At 43.9% G+C, this 22187-nt stretch overlaps 1 protein-coding gene across 1 annotated transcript in view; it reads right to left on the bottom strand.

The window, feature by feature from the left end:
- Positions 1-22187, bottom strand: part of LOC135518878 (syntaxin-binding protein 5-like) — a 184831-nt gene that overhangs the window by 31651 nt on the left and 130993 nt on the right. The gene's annotated exons all lie outside the window — the stretch shown is intronic.

Below are 22187 nucleotides of genomic sequence, written 5' to 3' on the forward strand. Positions count from 1 at the left end.
CTATAGTAATATCACAATACTGTAGTATAGTAGCATCACCATACAGTAGCATAGTATAGTAACCTCACCATACATTATTATATTAATACTATAGTAACATTACCATACAGTATTATAGTAATACTATACTAATATCACCATACACTATTATAGTAATAATATAGTAATATGACCATATAGTAGTATAGTAATACACTAGTAACACTGCCATACAGCATTATAGTAACACTATACTAATATCACCATACACTATTATAGTAATAATATAGGAATATCACCATACAGTAGTATAGTAATACTATAGTAATATCACAATACAGTAGTATAGTAATATCACAATACAATAGTATAGTAATACTATAGTAATATCACCATACAGTATTATAGCAATACTATATTGACATCACCATTAAGTAGTATACTAATACTATGGTAATCTCACCATACCGTATTATAGTAATACTATAGTAATATCACCATACAGTATTATAGTAATGTTATAGTAACATCACCATACAGTAATATAGTAATACTATAGTAATATCACCATACCGTAGTATAGTAATATCACCATACAGTTTTATAGTAATACTATAGTAATATCACAATACAGTAGTATAGTAATACTATAGTAATATCACCATACAGTATTATAGTAGTACTATAGTAATATCACCATACATTATTATAGTAATGCTATAGTAATAGCACCATACATTATTATAGTAATACTATAGTAATATCACAATACAGTAGTAGAGTAATACTACAGTAACATCACCATACAGTATTATAGTAATACTATAGTAATATCACCATACAGTATTATAGTAATACTATAGTAATATCACCATACAGTAGTATAGTACATCACCATACAATATTAGAGTAATATTATAGTAATATCACAATACAGTAGAATAGTAACATCACCATACAGTATTGTAGTAATACTATAGTAATATCACAATACTGTAGTATAGTAATATCACAATACAGTAGTAGAGTAATACTATAGTAATATCGCCATACATTATTATAGTAATAATATAGTAATATCACCATACAATATTACAGTACTACTATAGTAATATCACCATACAATATTACAGTACTACTATAGTAATATCACCCTACAGTAGTATAGTAACATCGCCATACAGTAGTGTAGTAACATCACCATACAGTAGTATAGTAATACTATAGTAATATCACCACACAGTATTATAATAATATAATAGGAACATCACCATACAGTAGTGTAGTAATACTATAGTAACATCACCATACAGTAGTATAGTAATACTATAGTAATATCACCATATAGTAGTATAGTAATACTATAGAAACATCACCATGCAGTATTATAGTAATACTATAGTAAAATCACCATACAGTGGTATAGTAATACTATGGTAATATTACCATATAATATTATAGTAATACTATAGTAATATCACCATACAGTAGTATAGTAATACCACTGTAACATCACCATACAGTAGTATAGTAATACCACAGTAATATCACCATATAGTATTATAGTAATAATATAGTAATAGCACCATAAAGTATAGTAATACCATACTAACATCACCATACAGTAGTATAGTAACATCACCATACAGTAGTATAGTAATACTACAGTAATATCCCCATACATTAGTGTAGTAATACTATAGTAACATCATCATACAGTAGTATAGTAATACCATTGTAACATCACCATACAGTAGTATAGTAATACTATAGTAGCAGCGCCATACAGTATTATAGTAATACTATAGTAGCAGCGCCATACAGTATTATAGTAATACTATAGTAGCAGCGCCATACAGTAGTAAGTAATACTTTAGTAACATCACCATACAGTATTATGGTAATACTATAGTAACATCACCCCTCCGACCATTTTACTCGTCTCAACTGGTGTTGAGCGTTTGTAAATTAATTATTCAACACTCTGGCACACTCAAAGGAGAGCGCTCTGAAATCGGGGTAGATAGCCAGAGAGAATTTACAAATGCACCCGAATATCCACTGAGAACGCACAACGACCATAACATTTAGTTAAGAATGGCGGGAATTGACGGCATTTTCTGCTGACACCGTTGTGAAGCCACGCCCATTTCCGGGAGGAATTGCATTATGGGCCCTATAAAAGCACGGAAATAGTGTCCTCTGCTTGTATACTTCGTATTTTGGCGAATGTAGTACGACATCTGGGAACTTCTGTCGTACTAGCGAAATCCATTCTATGACCAATAATCATTCTACATACTCTATTTACGTGTCAAATAGTACGGTTAGTGGGGTTAGCATGAGTTTTTGGACACAGCTCTGGACCAACCCTGGTTCTCACCGCGCTACGCTAGCCGCTAGCACAGGCAGAATCACAGCCTTACACCCGTCCCCAACGAGAGGAGACTGGCCAGACACCTTGTGCTCCGGGAGGTCCCGGAGAGACATGGCAACGCGAGAGTCCAGCGAGCCTGTTGTTGTTGGGTCGGTGAGGATAATTAATTTTTTTTTATTGTTTAATAATGAACATTTATTTTGACAGGTAAGTCATACTGAGACTAGGGTCTCTTTTACAGATGCGTATATACAACAAACACATATACAATATACAACATTACAGACACATTTATCAACGTAGAGGGCTCTGATCACGACTCTGAACTGACCATGGGGGACCAGAACATCTCAGTTCAGCTCTGGAAGTTGTTCCACATGAAGGGAGCAAAAAAAAGCTTTAACAAACTCACACACACACACACACCCACACACACACAAAGACAGAAACACACCCACACACACACAAAGACAGAAACACACACACACACAGAGAGAGACACACACACACACACACAAAGACACATAAAAACACACACACAATCATTTAGACACAAACATAAACACATATACACACACAGATAAAGAAACACAAACTCAGCAAAAAAAGAAGTCCCTTTTTCAGGACCCTGTCTTTCAAAGATATTTCGTAAAAATCCAAATAACTTCACAGATCTTCATTGTAAAGGGTTGAAACACTGTTTCCCGTGAACCATAAACAATCAATGAACCATAAACAATTAATGAACATGCACCTGTGGAACAGTCGCTAAGACACTAACAGCGTACAGACGGTAGGCAATTAAGGTCGAAGTGCTCTTTACTGACGAGTCGTGGTTTTGTCTCACCAGGGGTGATGGTCGGATTTGCGTTTATCGTAGAAGGAATGAGCGTAACACCGAGGCCTGTACCCTGGAGCGGGATTGATTTGGAGGTGGAGGGTCCGTCATGGTCTGGGGCGGTGTGTCACAGCATCATCAGACTGAGCTTGTTGTCATTGCAGGTAATCTAAACGCTGTGCGTTACAGGGAAGACATCCTCCTCCCTCATGTGGTACCCTTCCTGCAGGCTCATCCTGACATGACCCTCCAGCATGACAATGCCACCAGCCATGCTGCTCGTTCTGTGTGTGATTTCCTGCAAGACAGGAATGTCAGTGTTCTGCCATGGCCAGCGAAGAGCCCGGATCTCAATCCCATTGAGCACGTCTGGGACCTGTAGGATTGGAGGGTGAGGGCTAAGGCCATTCCCCCCCAGAAAACTTGCAGGTGCTTTGGTGGAAGAGTGGGGTAAGATCTCACAGCAAGAACTGGCAGATCTGGTGCAGTCCATGAGGAGATGCACTGCAGTACTTAATGCAGCTGGTGGCCACACCAGATACTGACTGTTACTTTTGATTTTGACCCCCTCCCTTTGTTCAGGGACTCATTATTTCTGTTAGTCAGCATGTCTGTGGAACTTGTTCAGTTTATGTCTCAGTTGTTTTATCTTGTTTTGATCATACAAATATTTACACAATATTTACACAACTTTGCTGAAAATAAACACAGTTGACAGTGAGAGGACGTTTATTTCTTTGCTGAGTGTATTTTTGAAACACTTGGCATAACTGTGTAAATGTATTTATTTTATTTATTTGTTATTTTACCAGGTAAGTTGACCGAGAACACATTCTCATTTACAGCAACGACCTGGGGAATAGTTACAGGGGAGAGGAGGGGGATGAATGAGCCAATTGTAAACTGGGGATGATTAGGTGACCGTGATGGTTTGAGTGCCAGATTGGGAATTTAGCCAGGACACCGGGGTTAACACCCCTACTCTTACGATAAGTGCCATGGGATCTTTAATGACCTCAGAGAGTCAGGACACCACCCAAATGTTACAGCGTTGTGAGCTCATCTATTATAAACTATCAATTCATAGAAAAAGGCAAAATCATTTAACCTTCTCTGTGACCTTTTACACGGCAGTCTTTCAAAGAGGTTCTGAGGGACAACACTACAACTCTAAAACACTAAAACTCTAAAACACTACAACTCTAAAACACTACAACTCTAAAACACTACAACTCTAAAACACTACAACACTAAAACACTGAAACTCTAAAACACTAAAACACTAAAACACTGAAACACCTAAACTCTGAAACACTAAAACACTAAAACACTAAAACTCTAAAACTCTAAAACACTAAAACACTAAAACACTAAAACTCTAAAACTCTAAAACACTAAAACACTAAAACACTAAAACTCTAAAACACTAAAACACTAAAACACTAAATCTCTAAAACTCTAAAACACTAAAACACTGAAACACTAAAACTCTGAAACACTAAAACACTGAAACACTAAAAGTCTAAAACATAATACCCATGTCTCCTCTCTGGAGATCGTTTCACACCTTCAGATCCATCTGGGCTGTATTGAGCTCTCATGTATGTCTCCGCTGAGGGAGAGGTCACCACACCGCTGATTCTGTGGTGACAACATGTAGACTCTCACTCTGCCAGGCTGCACACGGTCACCACACCACTGATTCTGTGTGTCACACACAGAGCACCACCCTGCAGACTCATCACTCTGCCAGGCTGCACACGCACACACACACACACACACACACACACACACACACACCAGCCTGCTGGAGCTGTAGGAGCCCGCAGGGGGCGGGTTTTGGTTGGCTCCACTCGGTTGACACGGTAACGCTGTGATGGAAAGGAGGGGAGACGCGAGCGGGGGGGGGGGGGGGGTCCTACATCAAGAAGATTAAAAACGGCCCAGACTGTCTATGCTGACAGATGACTGAATCACCCAGCCACTACCCTGAATTCTCTCTTCACAGAGTGTATAGATATAGAGAATATCCAACCGAGAGCTCAGGTGAAATTATACTTTTGTTTCATGTTTTTTTCTCCATTTGGGCACACTTTGTCTGGCAATGAAAGGGAAAAGGGTTGTCAGAAAGAATTAGACTATGTTCGCTTGTGTCCCACTAACAGACCAGAAAAAAACACCAGATCTTTGATGTTTTCATTTTCTTTATTCATCTCTCTCTCTCCAGAACATATCTGTAACATCATATTAACAACTACATATAGATTCTGTTCTTCATCCTACTGAGAGAGGAAAAAATGTATGTTTATATATATATATATAGTTTCTGAAATATACTACATGAAAGAGAGACAATTACCTGTATTAAATAGGTTGCAATAGTAAATTTCTGTGTATGTGAGTGAGTGGGGTTGGGCATGTTATGTATCAACCCCTAAAAAAAATGTTAATTAAGAATAATTCACATAATGGGGAAGCAGGTAGCCTAGTGGTTAGAGTGTAGAGGTGGCAGGTAGCCTAGTGGTTAGAGTGTAGAGGGGGCAGGGTAGCCTAGTGGTTAGAGTGTAGAGGCGGCAGGTAGCCTAGTGGTTAGAGTGTAGAGGCGGCAGGTAGCCTAGTGGTTAGTGTAGAGGTGGCAGGGTAGCCTAGTGGTTAGAGTGTAGAGGTGGTAGGTAGCCTAGTGGTTAGAGTGTAGAGGAGGCAGGGTAGCCTAGTGGCTAGAGTGTAGAGGCGGCAGGGTAGCCTAGTGGTTAGAGTGTAGAGGAGGTAGGGTAGCCTAGTGGTTAGAGCGTAGAGGCGGCAGGGTAGCCTAGTGGTTAGAGCGTAGAGGTGGCAGGGCAGCCTAGTGGTTAGAGCGTAGAGGTGGCAGGGTAGCCTAGTGGTTAGAGTGTAGAGGCGGCAGGGTAGCCTAGTGGTTAGAGTTAGCCTAGTGGTTAGAGTGTAGAGGAGGCAGGGTAGCCTAGTGGTTAGAGTGTAGAGGCGGCAGGGTAGCCTAGTGGTTAGAGTGTAGAGGAGGCAGGGTAGCCTAGTGGTTAGAGTGTAGAGGCGGCAGGTAGCCTAGTGGCTAGAGTGTAGAGGTGGCAGGGTAGCCTAGTGGTTAGAGTGTAGAGGTGGCAGGGTATCCTAGTGGTTAGAGTGTAGAGGGGGCAGGGTAGCCAAGTGGTTAGAGTGTAGAGGTGGCAGGGTAGCCTAGTGGTTAGAGTGTAGAGGGGGCTGCCCCTGAGACAAGGCAGGGTAACCTAGTGGTTAGAGTGTAGGCTGTCATTGTAAAGTGGTTAGAGTTAAGGCGGCAAATTAAAATAGTGGTTAGTGTGTAGAGGTGGCAGGGTAGCCTAGTGGTTAGAGTGTAGAGGTGGCAGGGTTATCCTGTGGTTAAAGAAAGCCTAGTGGTTAGAGTGTAAGATCCAGGGTATCTGTGGTTAGAGTGTTCCTGTGGCAGGGTAGCCTAGTGGTTAGAGTGTGAGGCGGCACTGGGTAGCCTAGTGGTTAGGGTAAGGGGGCAGGGTAGCCTAGTGGTTAGAGTGTAGATGCGGCAGGGTACTGTGGTTAGAGTGTAGAGGTCCCATAGCATTTAGTTGATGAGGGTAACCTGTGGTTAGAAACAACAGGCGACAAGATGTCTACTGGTTAGACTGTCACATCCCATGGCATTACAGTGTGATGAGGATAACTGTATGTTGCCCAGAGTGTAGAGGGGGCAGGGTAGCCTAGTGGTTAGAGGTAGAGGCGGCAGGGTAGCCTAGTGGTTAGAGTGTAGAGGTGGCAGGGTAGCCTTACAGCTGATGTGGTTAGAGTGCCCAGAGCAACAACATGACAAGATGTCTTTCACTGGGTGACTGTCACATCCCTAGCATTAGAGCTGATGGCAGGGTAACTAGTGGTTAAACAAGAGGTGGACAAGATGGTCTCTTAGAGTGTAGGGTGACTGGGTCCTAGTGGCCTAGTGGTTAGAGCGTTGGACTAGTAACTGGAAGGTTGCAAGTTCAAATCCCCGAGCTGACAAGTTACAAGATGGCGTCTGCCCCTGGGCAGTTAACCCACTGTTACTAGGCTGTCATGAAAATAATAATTTTTGCCTAAAAATAAAATTAAAAATTCACTGTTCCTGCAGGATTATTTTTCTGCTGTAAAAAAAAAAAACTGGTTCAAATTAAGATCCTGCATCTGTATGCTGTTCCTGGATCCTGCCTCGGCACTGGTGGAGACATTTGGGAAAACCAACACGACAAATTGTCTCTTCACTGGGTGACTGTCACATCCCATAGCATTACAGCTGATGAGGATAACTGTATGTTGCCCAAACAACAACATGACAAGATGTCTCTTCACTGGGTGACTGTCACATCCCATAGCATTACAGCTGATGAGGATAACTGTATGTTGCCCAAACAACACGACAAATTGTCTCTTCACTGGGTGACTGTCACATCCCATAGCATTACAGCTTGTTACGGATACAGTTATCCTGTGTGTGTGTGTGTATCCTGTGTGTGTGTTTCTTTTCTCTCCTTCTCCCTTCACAGGTGAAAATCATCACTCCCCAATCAGTCAACCATCAATCATCAATCAGAAGACACACCTCCTCCTATTTCCTGACCTATCACAGTTCCTTCCCCATGGTTTAAAAACCCCATCATTTGTTTGTTCTAGAGCCCAGCTCAGCTCAGCTCAATCTCTCTGTAAATGCCATGTCTGTAGGTCTCTGTGTTTCACTCTCGCTTTGTGTCTTAACCTCTCTTTTGTTTAAGCACCTCATAGCACTTTGTCATCACCTGTGAGTATTGTTTTTGGTTATGGTGTTTGTGTTTGATTGCTGGTGGAAAGGGGGGAAACCAAGACAAGTCGCCCATGGGCATACACTACCCGTAGGTGAACTTTGTTAAATACACTAGTTAGAACTGGGCGGACCACCCACTGTATTTTTGGTTAGTTAGTTAGCTGTTGTTAAAGTAGGCTAGTCTAGCTTAGGGGTGTTTTTGAATACTTATTGTTTCTTTCCTTGGGTCCAGCTCAGCCCCTTTTCCTGCTCCCCCATTACCGTGTGTTTATAAATAAACCTAGAGTTTGACGGTAGATTTCAGTTGTCGTGCTTATTTCGTTCACACTTTTCCTTTGTCACAATAATAATTTGCATGAGTTATGTTACGAGTCTCATTACCATCCCCCCTAGACTGTCGGGCCAAAAGGGATTCGTAACATAAGTGGGGGCTCATCCGGGATCTGTCATAACTGACACCCATGCCGCTCATGTAGATTGTTGTAGTGGTATAGTTCAGTGTTGAGCGTCATAGCTGAAGTAGCATTAGTGTTTGCTATTTCCTTTGGCACTTGTGAAGTAGTGTAAAAATGACTACTTTTGATTTGAAATCTTTTTTGGATAACCCTTCGTGGGAGGTTTTTGACAAATGTCGTAGAGTTGATTTAATGACCTTGGCTGACCATTATTCAGTATCGATTCCGCAGAGTTTAGTTAAGGCGGAGGTGAATCGGATAGTATTAAATGTATTGTTGGAAGAGCAGGTGCTTGTGTTACCGCTGCCTGAGCCTACTACCCCTGTAGCGGATGTTGCTGCTCCTGTAAGACCATTGGTGTCTGATAATGAGGGAGAGGCTAAAACACCAGCCACATTGTCCCATTTTGATCCACTCTCCCCACTGTCAAATGGTGATGCCAGGAGGGATGTCTGTTTAGCACAGTTCCAACTGGAGGTGGAAGAGAGAGCCCAAATTAGGCGAGAGACTCTCCAGTTGGAGATGTGTAAAATAGAGGCAGAAAAAGAACGAGAACAACTGCATTTAGAGATGTGTAAAATTGAGGCAGACAGAGAACAAAGGCAGTTGGAGTTCAAAATGCGCCAGATGGAACTTGAGGCAGAGACAGCGAGGCTAGCCTCCGGTCCTACTGTGCCTGTTTGTGAGCCGTCCTCACCTGCTGTGTCCTCAAACACGTTTGACATTAGTAGGCAGATTGCCTTAGTACCTTTGTTCAGAGAGTCAGAGGTTGACTCCTATTTTTGTGTATTTGAGCGTATAGCCGTAGCATTGAAATGGCCTGAAGAGGTTTGGTGCCTATTACTTCAGTGTAAATTAACTGGTAAAGCCCAAGAGGTTTTGTCAGCGCTACCTCTGGAGGACAGTTTGAATTATGAAGTGGTCAAAGCTACTGTTCTTTGTGCCTATGAGCTTGTGCCTGAGGCATACCGACAGAGATTTAGGTCTCATAGAAAGTCTTCTAGTAAGACTTATGTGAAATTTGCTAGAGACAAGGGAAATCTGTTTGATAAATGGCATGCTGCTAGTAAGGTAACTGATTTCAACTCTCTCCGGGAGTTAATCTTGTTGGAAGAGTTTAAAAATTGCTTACCCGAACGCATTGTAGTTTACCTAAACGAACAGAAAGTATCCACCCTGGCAGAAGCGTCTGTGTTGGCAGACGAGTTTGTGTTGACGCACAAGAGTGTGTTTTCGGCTCAAACTGAGAGTAGAGCCACTGAGTTTCCTACCTTTAGTCCTAGTCGGCCAGCAGTAGTATGTCAAGCACGCCAGAAGAATGAGCGTCCATGTTTCTATTGTCATAAAGTAGGACATATGATTAATGATTGCTTCCTGCTTAAACGCAAACAAGGGATGCCTCTTCGTGTCAAGCCACCAACAGGTGTTGCTCTAATTCGTACGGTTGTGAGGTCTGCAACAAAACAGGTGCCTCAGGGTAACTGTAGTTTGAAAGTCTCAGTCCCCGACCGCAGTTATGAACCATTCATTTTCGAGGGTTTGTGTCCCTAACGAATGACGAAGCGTCTCAGCGTCCGGTTAAAATCCTTAGAGATACTGGTGCGGCGCAGTCGTTTATATTGTCTGATGTGTTGCCCTTATCTGACGATACATACTGTGGTTCCAGTGTGTTAGTGCAGGGTATTGAAATGGGTTTTGTCCCAGTGCCATTGCACTTTGTGAAAGTACACTCTGAGTTAATCAGTGGAATATTCAGAGTGGGGTACGCCCTATGTTGCCAGTGAAAGGTGTGACCTTCATAATGGGTAACGATATTACCGGAGGAAATGTAGTACCCGTATTGGAAGTATTGGATAAAAGTGACCACTCTCTCTCGAATGAGCTGGCACAGAATTATCCACATGTGTTCCCCGCTTGTGCCGTCACTCGTGCTCAGGCACGACAAGAGGGTGATGAGAGAGATTTGTCGAACACTGTTCTGTTCAAAGAGGTTGATCAAGAGGATGGATTGTGTGATCCCTCTGAGAAGCATGGACAGGTGCGCCCTGTTAATGCCAAGGTCTTGGCTATAACTGCATTCCCTGCACCTACCACCAGACGAGAGCTACGCCGCTTTTTAGGGATGGTTGGCTACTACCGTAGCTTCTGTAAAAATTTCTCTGCGGTAGTTGCTCCATTGACCGATTTGCTTAGTCCGGCTAGATCATTTGAGTGGTCCCCTGATTGTAAGAGCTTTTGAATCAGCGAAAGCACTCTTATGTAGTACACCTGTACTTGCTGCTCCTGATTTTGAACAACCGTTCAAACTTGAGGTAGATGCTAGTGCCAGAGGTGCTGGTGCTGTTCTACTGCAGCAGGACAAGAGTGGAGTGGATCATCCCGTTTGTTATTTTTCACGTAAATTTAATAAATGTCAAACAAACTATGCGACAATAGAACAAGAAGCTCTTGCTTTGTTGTTGGCTCTGCAATACTTTGAAGTATTTATTGGTTCCAGTGCCCTACCCGTGATTGTATATACTGACCATAACCCCTTAGTTTTTCTCCACCGAATGTACAACCAGAACCAGCGCCTTATGCGTTGGGCGCTGATTGTACAAAATTATAATTTGGAGATCCGCCACAAAAAGGGTTCTGATAATGTGTTGGCAGATGCTTTGTCTCGTGTGTGAAAATGATTTCTGCATGTTTTGCAAGGTTGTTGCTTTGTTGGGAGTATTAATTGAAATACTGTAGTCGCAACCCCTAGGGTTGCTCTTTTAAGGGTGGGAGTGTTACGGATACAGTTATCCTGTGTGTGTGTGTATCCTGTGTGTGTTTCTTTTCTCTCCTTCTCCCCTCACAGGTGAAAATCATCACTCCCCAATCAGTCAACAATCAATCATCAATCAGAAGACACACCACCTCATATTTCCTGACCTATCACAGTTCCTTCCCCATGGTTTAAAAACCCCATCATTTGTTTGTTCTAGAGCTCAGCTCAGCTCAATCTCTCTGTAAATGCCATGTCTGTAGGTCTCTGTGTTTCACTCTCGCTTTGTGTCTTAACCTCTTTTGTTTAAGCACCTCATAGCACTTTGTCATCACCTGTGAGTATTGTTTTTGGTTATGGTGTTTGTGTTTGATTGCTGGTGGAAAGGGGGAAACCAAGACAAGTCGCCCATGGGCATACACTACCCGTGGGTGAACTTTGTTAAATACACTAGTTAGAACTGGGCGGACCACCCACTGTATTTTTGGTTAGTTAGTTAGCTGTTGTTAAAGTAGGCTAGTCTAGCTTAGGGGTGTTTTTGAATACTTATTGTTTCTTTCCTTGGGTCCAGCTCAGCCCCTTTTCCTGCTCCCCCCATTATCGTGTGTTTATAAATAAACCTAGAGTTTGACGGTAGATTTCAGTTGTCATGCTTATTTCGTTCACACTTTTCCTTTGTCACAATAATAATTTGCATGAGTTATGTTACGAGTCTCATTACCATCCCCCCTAGACTGTCGGGCCAAAAGGGATTCGTAACACAGCTGATGAGGATAACTGTATGTTAGCCAAACAACAACGGGACAAGATGTCTCTTCACTGGGTGACTGTCACATCCCATAGCATTACAGCTGATGGGGATAACTGTATGTTGCCCAAACAACAACGGGACAAGATGTCTCTTCACTGGGTGACTGTCACATCCCATAGCATTACAGCTGATGAGGATAACTGTATGTTACCCAAACAACACGACAAGATGTCTCTTCACTGGGTGACTGTCACATCCCATAGCATTACAGCTGATGAGGATAACTGTATGTTGCCCAAACAACAACGGGACAAGATGTCTCTTCACTGGGTGACTGTCACATCCCATAGCATTACAGCTGATGGGGATAACTGTATGTTGCCCAAACAACAACGGGACAAGATGTCTCTGCACTGGGTGACTGTCACATCCCATAGCATTACAGCTGATGAGGTTAACTGTACGTTGCCCAAACAACAACATGACAATTAAAGGAAACAGTGCAGAGTGACTAAGGCTCTGGTACCAGGCACTACACTGTCAATATATACTGGGTATGCAGTAGTGACAGTCAATATATACGGCGTCTGTCTGCAGTAGTGACAGTCAATATATACTGGGTCTGTCTGTGTCAGGACCCGGTTACGAACCTGGGTCTCCGGAGTGAGAAACAGTCACTTAACCAACTGAGCCACGAATAGTCAGCAGAACCCAGAAGATGAGGCAGACACAGCAGTACTTAAGACGGTGTATTTAATAAAGTAAAAGGAGAAGTCCTTCAATACAAAATCCAAAAGGTGGTAGGAATAGCACAAAAAAGCCTCAAGAGATACTCAAAAACAAAAACAGAATTCCACGAGAGCATCCACCGGAATCGACAAGAATACACAGAACACTAGGGCTGGGTGCTAACATACAAACACAGAGCACAGAACTGAGGGAAACTAAGGGTTTAAATACAATCAGGGGAAACGAGGCACAGGTGCAAATAATAATGGGGAACAAGGGAAAACATAAGGTCAAAAAGCACAATGGGGGCATCTAGTGACCAAAACCCGGAACAACCCTGGCCAAATCCTGACAGTCTGCAGTAGTGACAGTCAATATATACTGGGTCTGCAGTAGTGACAGTCAATATATACTGGGTCTGCAGTAATGATAGTCAATATATACTGGGCCTGCTGTAGTGACAGTCAATATATACTGGGCCTGCTGTAGTGACAGTCAATATATACTGGGTCTGCTGTAGTGACAGTCAATATATACTGGGTATGCAGTAGTGACAGTCAATATATACTGGGCCTGCTGTAGTGACAGTCAATATATACTGGGTCTGCTGTAGTGACAGTCAATATATACTGGGTCTGCAGTAATGACAGTCAATATATACTGGGTCTGCAGTAATGACAGGCAATATATACTGGGCCTGCAGTAATTACAGTCAATATATACTGGGTCTGCAGTAATGACAGTCAACAAATACTGGGCCTGCAGTAGTTACAGTCAACATATACTGGGCCTGCAGTAGTTACAGTCAACATATACTGGGTCTGCAGTAGTTACAGTCAATATATACTGGGCCTGGAGTAATGACAGTCAACATATACTGGGATAGCAGTAGTGACAGTCAATATATACTGGGTCTGCAGTAGTGACAGTCAATATATACTGGGTCTGAATTAATTACAGTCAATATATACTGGGTCTGCAGTAATGACAGTCAATACATACTGGGCCTGCAGTAGTGACAGTCAATATATACTGGGTCTGCTGTAGTGACAGTCAATATATACTGGGCCTGCAGTAGTGACAGTCAATACATACTGGGCCTGCAGTAGTGACAGTCAATATATACTGGGCCTGCAGTAGTGACAGTCAATATATAATGGGTCTGAAGTAGTGACAGTCAATATATACTGGGTCTGCAGTAGTGACAGTCAATATATACTGGGTCTGCTGTAGTGACAGTCAATATATACTGGGTCTGCAGTAATGACAGTCAATATATACTGGGTCTGCAGTAGTGACAATCAATATATACTGGGTCTGCTGTAGTGACAGTCAATATATACTGGGTCTGCTGTAGTGACAGTCAATATATACTGGGTCTGCAGTAATGACAGTCAATATATACTGGGTCTGCAGTAGTGACAGTCAATATATACTGGGTCTGCTGTAGTGACAGTCAATATATACTGGGTCTGCTGTAGTGACAGTCAATATATACTGGGTCTGCAATAGTTACAGTCAATATATACTGGGTCTGCTGTAGTGACAGTCAATATATACTGGGCCTGCAGTAGTGACAGTCAATATATACTGGGTCTGCAGTAGTGACAGTCAATATATACTGGGTCTGCTGTAGTGACAGTCAATATATACTGGGTCTGCAGTAATGATAGTCAATATATACTGGGTCTGCAGTAGTGACAGTCACAGTGGCAGTGCACTCCCCTCTTGTTGATTCAGAATGGCTGTCTCTCTCTCTTTTCTCTACCCCCGCAGGCCCAATCCCTCCCTTTCTCTGGAGAAATGCCTGATGTTGACAAACAAATTTCCCAACATCCTCTGGTCCCCGAGCCAGTCAAGCTGAGTAGAATCATGGTAATTCACATTCACACACACACACACACACACACACACACACACACACACACACACACACACACACACAGACACACAGTCACACACAGTCACACACACACACACACACACACACACGTCTATCTCCGCACGTCGTCGTCAACAGACAATAAAACAGTAGGCTGCTGGCCTGAACCAGATTAAATTAGACTGATAAACTCATTCGAAAATAATGTGCTAATTAAGGAAACACACAAGCCTGAGAAGGTATAGGGAATGAGGGAGTGACTGCTCAAACACTGAGCTTTATAGAGACCAGTAAACAATATGAATAATATCATGTCAACATTTGGAATAATTTTTATAAATCTTTTATTTTAGAGTTTCCTTTTTTGTACATTTTGGACACTTTTGTCTTGTAAAATATGAGCTGCAGCAGGAGAAGTGATTAGGAAGGAAGGAGCCCTGTCATCTTAATGAAGCATGTTCCCTTCCATCGAGCTTCCTGCTTTCCCACCGAGCTTCCTGCTTTCCTACCAAGCTTCCTGCTTTCCCACCGAGCTTCCTGCTTCCCACCGAGCTTCCTGCTTTCCCACCGAGCTTCCTGCTTTCCCACCGAGCTTCCTGCTTTCCCACCGAGCTTCCTGCTTTCCTACCGAGCTTCCTGCTTTCCCACCGAGCTTCCTGCTTTCCCACCGAGCTTCCTGCTTTCCCACCGAGCTTCCTGCTTTCCCACCGAGCTTCCTGCTTTCCTACCCAGACAACAGCATTATGGGTAGTAGATGGTCTTCTGGCCCCGTCCTTGAAGCTGTGAATAAAGTACAGCAGGCATACTTGCTTTACAGAAGTGGGATCTTAATTTGATCACCCGTTTTTGTTGTTGCAGGAAATGCCAATGTGTGGTATAATAAATTCCTTTCCTGACAGCACTGCAGCTCTATTGAGATTAATTGAATGCACCTCGTGTCTCACCGCTCAGTCAGTACTCAGGAGGGAGATAGAAACACCTGCTCAGTCAGTACTCAAGAGGGAGATAGAAACACCCGTTCAGTCAGTACTCAGGAGGGAGATAGAAACACCCTCTCAGTCAGTACTCAGGAGGGAGATAGAAACACCCGTTCAGTCAGTACTGGGAGGGAGATAGAAACACCCGCTCAGTCAGTACTCAAGAGGGAGATAGAAACACCCGTTCAGTCAGTACTCAGGAGGGAGATAGAAACACCCGTTCAGTCAGTACTCAGGAGGGAGATAGAAACACCCGTTCAGTCAGTACTCAAGAGGGAGATAGAAACACCTGCTCAGTCAGTACTCAAGAGGGAGATAGAAACACCCGCTCAGTCAGTACTGGGAGGGAGATAGAAACACCCGTTCAGTCAGTACTCAGGAGGGAGATAGAAACACCCGTCAGTCAGTACTCAGGAGGGAGATAGAAACACCTGCTCAGTCAGTACTCAAGAGGGAGATAGAAACACCCGCTCAGTCAGTACTCAGGAGGGAGATAGAAACACCCGTTCAGTCAGTACTCAGGAGGGAGATAGAAACACCCGCTCAGTCAGTACTCAGGAGGGAGATAGAAACACCCGCTCAGTCAGTACTCAGGAGGGAGATAGAAACACCCGTCAGTCAGTACTCAGGAGGGAGATAGAAACACCCGCTCAGTCTGTACTCAGGAGGGAGATAGAAACACCCGCTCAGTCAGTACTGGGAGGGAGATAGAAACACCCGCTCAGTCAGTACTCAGGAGGGAGATAGAAACACCCGTTCAGTCAGTACTCAAGAGGGAGATAGAAACACCCGCTCAGTCAGTACTCAGGAGGGAGATAGAAACACCCGTTCAGTCAGTACTCAAGAGGGAGATAGAAACACCCGTTCAGTCAGTACTCAAGAGGGAGATAGAAACACCCGTTCAGTCAGTACTCAAGAGGGAGATAGAAACACCCGCTCAGTCAGTACTCAGGAGGGAGATAGAAACACCCGTTCAGTCAGTACTCAAGAGGGGAGATAGAAACACCCGCTCAGTCAGTACTCAAGAGGGAGATACAAACACCCGCTCAGTCAGTACTCAAGAGGAGATAGAAACACCCGTTCAGTCAGTACTCAGGAGGGAGATAGAAACACCTGCTCAGTCAGTACTCAGGAGGGAGATAGAAACACCCGTTCAGTCAGTACTCAAGAGGGAGATAGAAACACCCGCTCAGTCAGTACTCAAGAGGGAGATAGAAACACCTGCTCAGTCAGTACTCAGGAGGGAGATAGAAACACCCGCTCAGTCAGTACTCAAGAGGGAGATAGAAACACCTGCTCAGTCAGTACTCAAGAGGGAGATAGAAACACCTGCTCAGTCAGTACTCAGGAGGGAGATAGAAACACCCGTTCAGTCAGTACTCAAGAGGGAGATAGAAACACCCGCTCAGTCAGTACTCAAGAGGGAGATAGAAACACCCGTTCAGTCAGTACTCAAGAGGGAGATAGAAACACCCGTTCAGTCAGTACTCAGGAGGGAGATAGAAACACCCGCTCAGTCAGTACTCAAGAGGGAGATAGAAACACCTGCTCAGTCAGTACTCAGGAGGGAGATAGAAACACCCGTTCAGTCAGTACTCAAGAGGGAGATAGAAACACCTGCTCAGTCAGTACTCAGGAGGGAGATAGAAACACCCGCTCAGTCAGTACTCAAGAGGGAGATAGAAACACCTGCTCAGTCAGTACTGGGAGGGAGATAGAAACAACCGTTCAGTCAGTACTCAGGAGGGAGATAGAAACACCCGCTCAGTCAGTACTCAAGAGGGAGATAGAAACACCTGCTCAGTCAGTACTCAAGAGGGAGATAGAAACACCTGCTCAGTCAGTACTCAGGAGGGAGATAGAAACACCCGTTCAGTCAGTACTCAAGAGGGAGATAGAAACACCCGCTCAGTCAGTACTCAAGAGGGAGATAGAAACACCCGTTCAGTCAGTACTCAAGAGGGAGATAGAAACACCCGTTCAGTCAGTACTCAGGAGGGAGATAGAAACACCCGCTCAGTCAGTACTCAAGAGGGAGATAGAAACACCCGTTCAGTCAGTACTCAAGAGGGAGATAGAAACACCCGTTCAGTCAGTACTCAAGAGGGAGATAGAAACACCCGCTCAGTCAGTACTCAAGAGGGAGATACAAACACCCGCTCAGTCAGTACTCAAGAGGGAGATAGAAACACCTGTTCAGTCAGTACTGGAGGAGATAGAAACAACCGTTCAGTCAGTACTCAGGAGGGAGATAGAAACACCCGCTCAGTCAGTACTCAAGAGGGAGATAGAAACACCTGCTCAGTCAGTACTCAAGAGGGAGATAGAAACACCTGCTCAGTCAGTACTCAGGAGGGAGATAGAAACACCCGTTCAGTCAGTACTCAAGAGGGAGATAGAAACACCCGCTCAGTCAGTACTCAAGAGGGAGATAGAAACACCCGTCAGTCAGTACTCAAGAGGGAGATAGAAACACCCGTTCAGTCAGTACTCAGGAGGGAGATAGAAACACCCGCTCAGTCAGTACTGGGAGGGAGATAGAAACAACCGTTCAGTCAGTACTCAAGAGGGAGATAGAAACACCCGTTCAGTCAGTACTCAAGAGGGAGATAGAAACACCCGCTCAGTCAGTACTCAAGAGGGAGATAGAAACACCCGCTCAGTCAGAACTCAGGAGGGAGATAGAAACACCCGCTCAGTCAGTACTCAAGAGGGAGATAGAAACACCTGTTCAGTCAGTACTCAAGAGGGAGATAGAAACACCTGCTCAGTCAGTACTCAGGAGGGAGATAGAAACACCTGTTCAGTCAGTACTCAAGAGGGAGATAGAAACACCCGCTCAGTCAGTACTCAGGAGGGAGATAGAAACACCCGCTCAGTCAGAACTCAGGAGGGAGATAGAAACACCCGCTCAGTCAGTACTGGGAGGGAGATAGAAACACCCGCTCAGTCAGTACTCAGGAGGGAGATAGAAACACCCTGTAATGAGTGTCTTGGCGCAAGCTTACGGTCTTACAGGAAAAGAGTAAAAAAATAAATTGTGTGTAATTGTGTGTATGTGTGTGTGTATTTGTGTGTGCCTGTGCGTGCATGCGTGTGCACACTTAACGTGTGATTGTGTATGTGTGTGTGTGTGTGTGTGCCTGTGCGTATGCGTGTGTGCACACTTAACGTGTGATTGTGTATGTGTGTGTGTGTGTGTGCCTGTGCAGCTCTGCACACTTAACGTGTGATTGTGTATGTGTGTGTGTGTGCCCTGTGCGTGTGCCTGCACACTTAACGTGTGATTGTGTATGTGTGTGTGTGTGTGTGTGTGTGTGTGTGTGTGTGTGTGTGTGTGCCTGTGCGTGCGCACACTTAACGTGTGATTGTGTATGTGTGTGTGTATGTGTGTATGTGCGTGTGCCTGTACACTTAACGTGTGATTGTGTAAGTGTGTGTGATTGTGCGTGCGCGTGTGTACACTTAACGTGTGATTGTGTATTGTGCTGAAAGTCTGTTTAATCACTTCTCCTTAATTTGAGTTAAGCCTGGATCCATATGTTAAATGTCATGGAAATAAAACTTACAATTTAATACCTGCGGAAGGTCTTACTTAGTTCCACCAAATGAACACACACACACACACACACACACACACACACACACACACACACACACACACCAACCTACTCGAGCATGACTGAGCGGAGGGAAAAACAAATCTCCTTCTCCTCTGCGGTTAGTTTGCGCTAGAGGGTTGCTTTCCCGTGAAGGAGGAGTACTGAGAGGAAGAAGCACTTCAGCTCAATCAAACAACACGAGCTTCGATGGCCCTCCAGTTAAATATTTTGTTGAGGATGGAAAACGTGCACGTTTCAATTTCATTGAACTACTCTTCAAAACCTACTCAACACATACTCCACGGTGACGGTGTATGTGCCTCTCTGCATGTTAAGTAGTCGCAGCTATTGCATGACCACGATCTAACGCCGCCGTCATGGCAACGTGAGCAAAGTTAGGTTACCAACTTTCAACTGGGATTAGTTGACAAAACGACATGACGTGACAGTGTAAGAAGTTTTAGGACAGAACGACATGAGGTGACAGTGTAAGAGGTTTTTGGACAGAACGACATGAGGTGACAGTGTAAGAGGTTTTAGGACAGAACGACATGAGGTGACAGTGTAAGAGGTTTTTGGACAGAACGACATGAGGTGACAGTGTAAGAGGTTTTTGGACAGAACGACATGAGGTGACAGTGTAAGAGGTTTTTGGACAGAACGACATGAGGTGACAGTGTAAGAGGTTTTTGGACAGAACGACATGAGGTGACAGTGTAAGAGGTTTTTGGACAGAACAACATTATTATTTTTCACCTTTATTTAACCAGGTAGGCAAGTTGAGAACAAGTTCTCATTTACAATTGCGACCTGGCCAATATAAAGCAAAGCAGTTCAACACATACAATGACACAGAGTTACACATGGAGCAAAACAAACATACAGTCAATAATACAGTATAAACAAGTCTATATACAATGTGAGCAAATGAGGTGAGATAAGGAGGTAAAGGCAAAAAAAGGCCATGGTGGCAAAGTAAATACAATATAGCAAGTAAAACACTGGAATGGTAGATTTGCAATGGAAGAATGTGCAAAGTAGAAATAGAAATAATGGGGTGCAAAGGAGCAAAATAAATAAATAAATTAAATACAGTAGGGAAAGAGGTAGTTGTTTGGGCTAAATTATAGGTGGGCTCTGTACAGGTGCAGTAATCTGTGAGCTGCTCTGACAGTTGGTGCTTAAAGCTAGTGAGGGAGATAAGTGTTTCCAGTTTCAGAGATTTTTGTAGTTCATTCCAGTCATTAGCAGCAGAGAACTGGAAGGAGAGGCGGCCAAAGAAATAATTGGTTTTGGGGGTGACTAGAGAGATATACCTGCTGGAGCGTGTGCTACAGGTGGGAGATGCTATGGTGACCAGCGAGCTGAGATAAGGGGGGACTTTACCTAGCAGGGTCTTGTAGATGACATGGAGCCAGTGGGTTTGGCGACGAGTATGAAGCGAGGGCATACAGGTCGCAGTGGTGGGTAGTATATGGGGCTTTGGTGACAAAACGGATGGCACTGTGATAGACTGCATCCAATTTGTTGAGTAGGGTATTGAAGGCTATTTTGTAAATGACATCGCCAAAGTCGAGGATTGGTAGGATGGTCAGTTTTACAAGGGTGTGTTTGGCAGCATGAGTGAAGGATGCTTTGTTGCGAAATAGGAAGCCAATTCTAGATTTAACTTTGGATTGAAGATGTTTGATATGGGTCTGGAAGGAGAGTTTAAAGTCTAACCAGACACCTAAGTATTTGTAGTTGTCTACGTATTCTAAGTCAGAGCCGTCCAGAGTAGTGATGTTGGACAGGCGGGCAGGTACAGGTAGTGATCGGTTGAAGAGCATGCATTTAGTTTTACTTGTATTTAAGAGCAATTGGAGGCCACGGAAGGAGAGTTGTATGGCATTGAAGCTCGCCTGGAGGGTTGTTAACACAGTGTCCAAAGAAGGGCCAGAAGTATACAGAATGGTGTCGTCTGCGTAGAGGTGGATCAGAGACTCACCAGCAGCAAGAGCGACCTCATTGATGTATACAGAGAAGAGAGTCGGTCCAATAATTGAACCCTGTTGCACCCCATAGAGACTGCCAGAGGTCCGGACAGCAGACCCTCCGATTTGACACACTGAACACTATCAGAGAAGTAGTTGGTGAACCAGACGAGGCAATCATTTGAGAAACCAAGGCTGTTGAGTCTGCCGATGAGGATGTGGTGATTGACAGAGTCGAAAGCCTTGGCCAGATCAACGAATACGGCTGCACAGTAATGTTTCTTATCGATGGCGGTTAAGATATCGTTTAGGACCTTGAGCGTGGCTGAGGTACACCCATGACCAGCTCTGAAACCAGATTGCATAGCAGAGAAGGTATGGTGAGATTCGAAATGGTCGGTAATCTGTTTGTTGACTTGGCTTTCGAAGACCTTATAAAGGTATGGTAGGATAGATATAGGTCTGTAGCAGTTTGGGTCAAGAGTGTCCCCCCCCCCTTTGAAGAGGGGGGGATGACCGCAGCTGCTTTCCAATCTTTGGGAATCTCAGACGACATGAAAGAGAGGTTGAACAGGCTAGTAATAGGGGTGGCAACAATTTCGGCAGATCATTTTAGAAAGAAAGGGTCCAGATTGTCTAGCCCGTCTGATTTGTAGTGGTCCAGATTTTGCAGCTCTTTCGGAACATCAGCTGAACGGATTTGGGAGAAGGACAAATGGGGAAAGCTTGGGCGAGTTGCTGTGGGGGTGCAGTGCTGTTGACCGGGGTAGGAGTAGCCAGGTGGAAAGCATGGCCAGCCATAGAAAAATGCTTATTGAAATTCTCAATTATGGTGGATTTATCAGTGGTGACAGTGTTTCCTATCTTCAGTGCAGTGGGCAGCTGGGAGGAGGTGTTCTTATTCTCCATGGACTTTACAGTGTCCCAGAACTTTTTTTGAGTTAGTGTTGCAGGAAGCAAATTTCTGCTTGAAAAAAGCTAGCCTTGGCTTGACATGACGTGACAGTGTAAGAGGTTTTAGGACAGAACGACATGAGGTGACAGTGTAAGAGGTTTTAGGACAGAACAACATGACATCATCACCGCTGTCAACTC

The sequence above is a fragment of the Oncorhynchus masou genome, chromosome 29 (assembly GCF_036934945.1).
Source record: "Oncorhynchus masou masou isolate Uvic2021 chromosome 29, UVic_Omas_1.1, whole genome shotgun sequence".
Taxonomy (NCBI): Eukaryota; Metazoa; Chordata; class Actinopteri; order Salmoniformes; family Salmonidae; genus Oncorhynchus; species Oncorhynchus masou.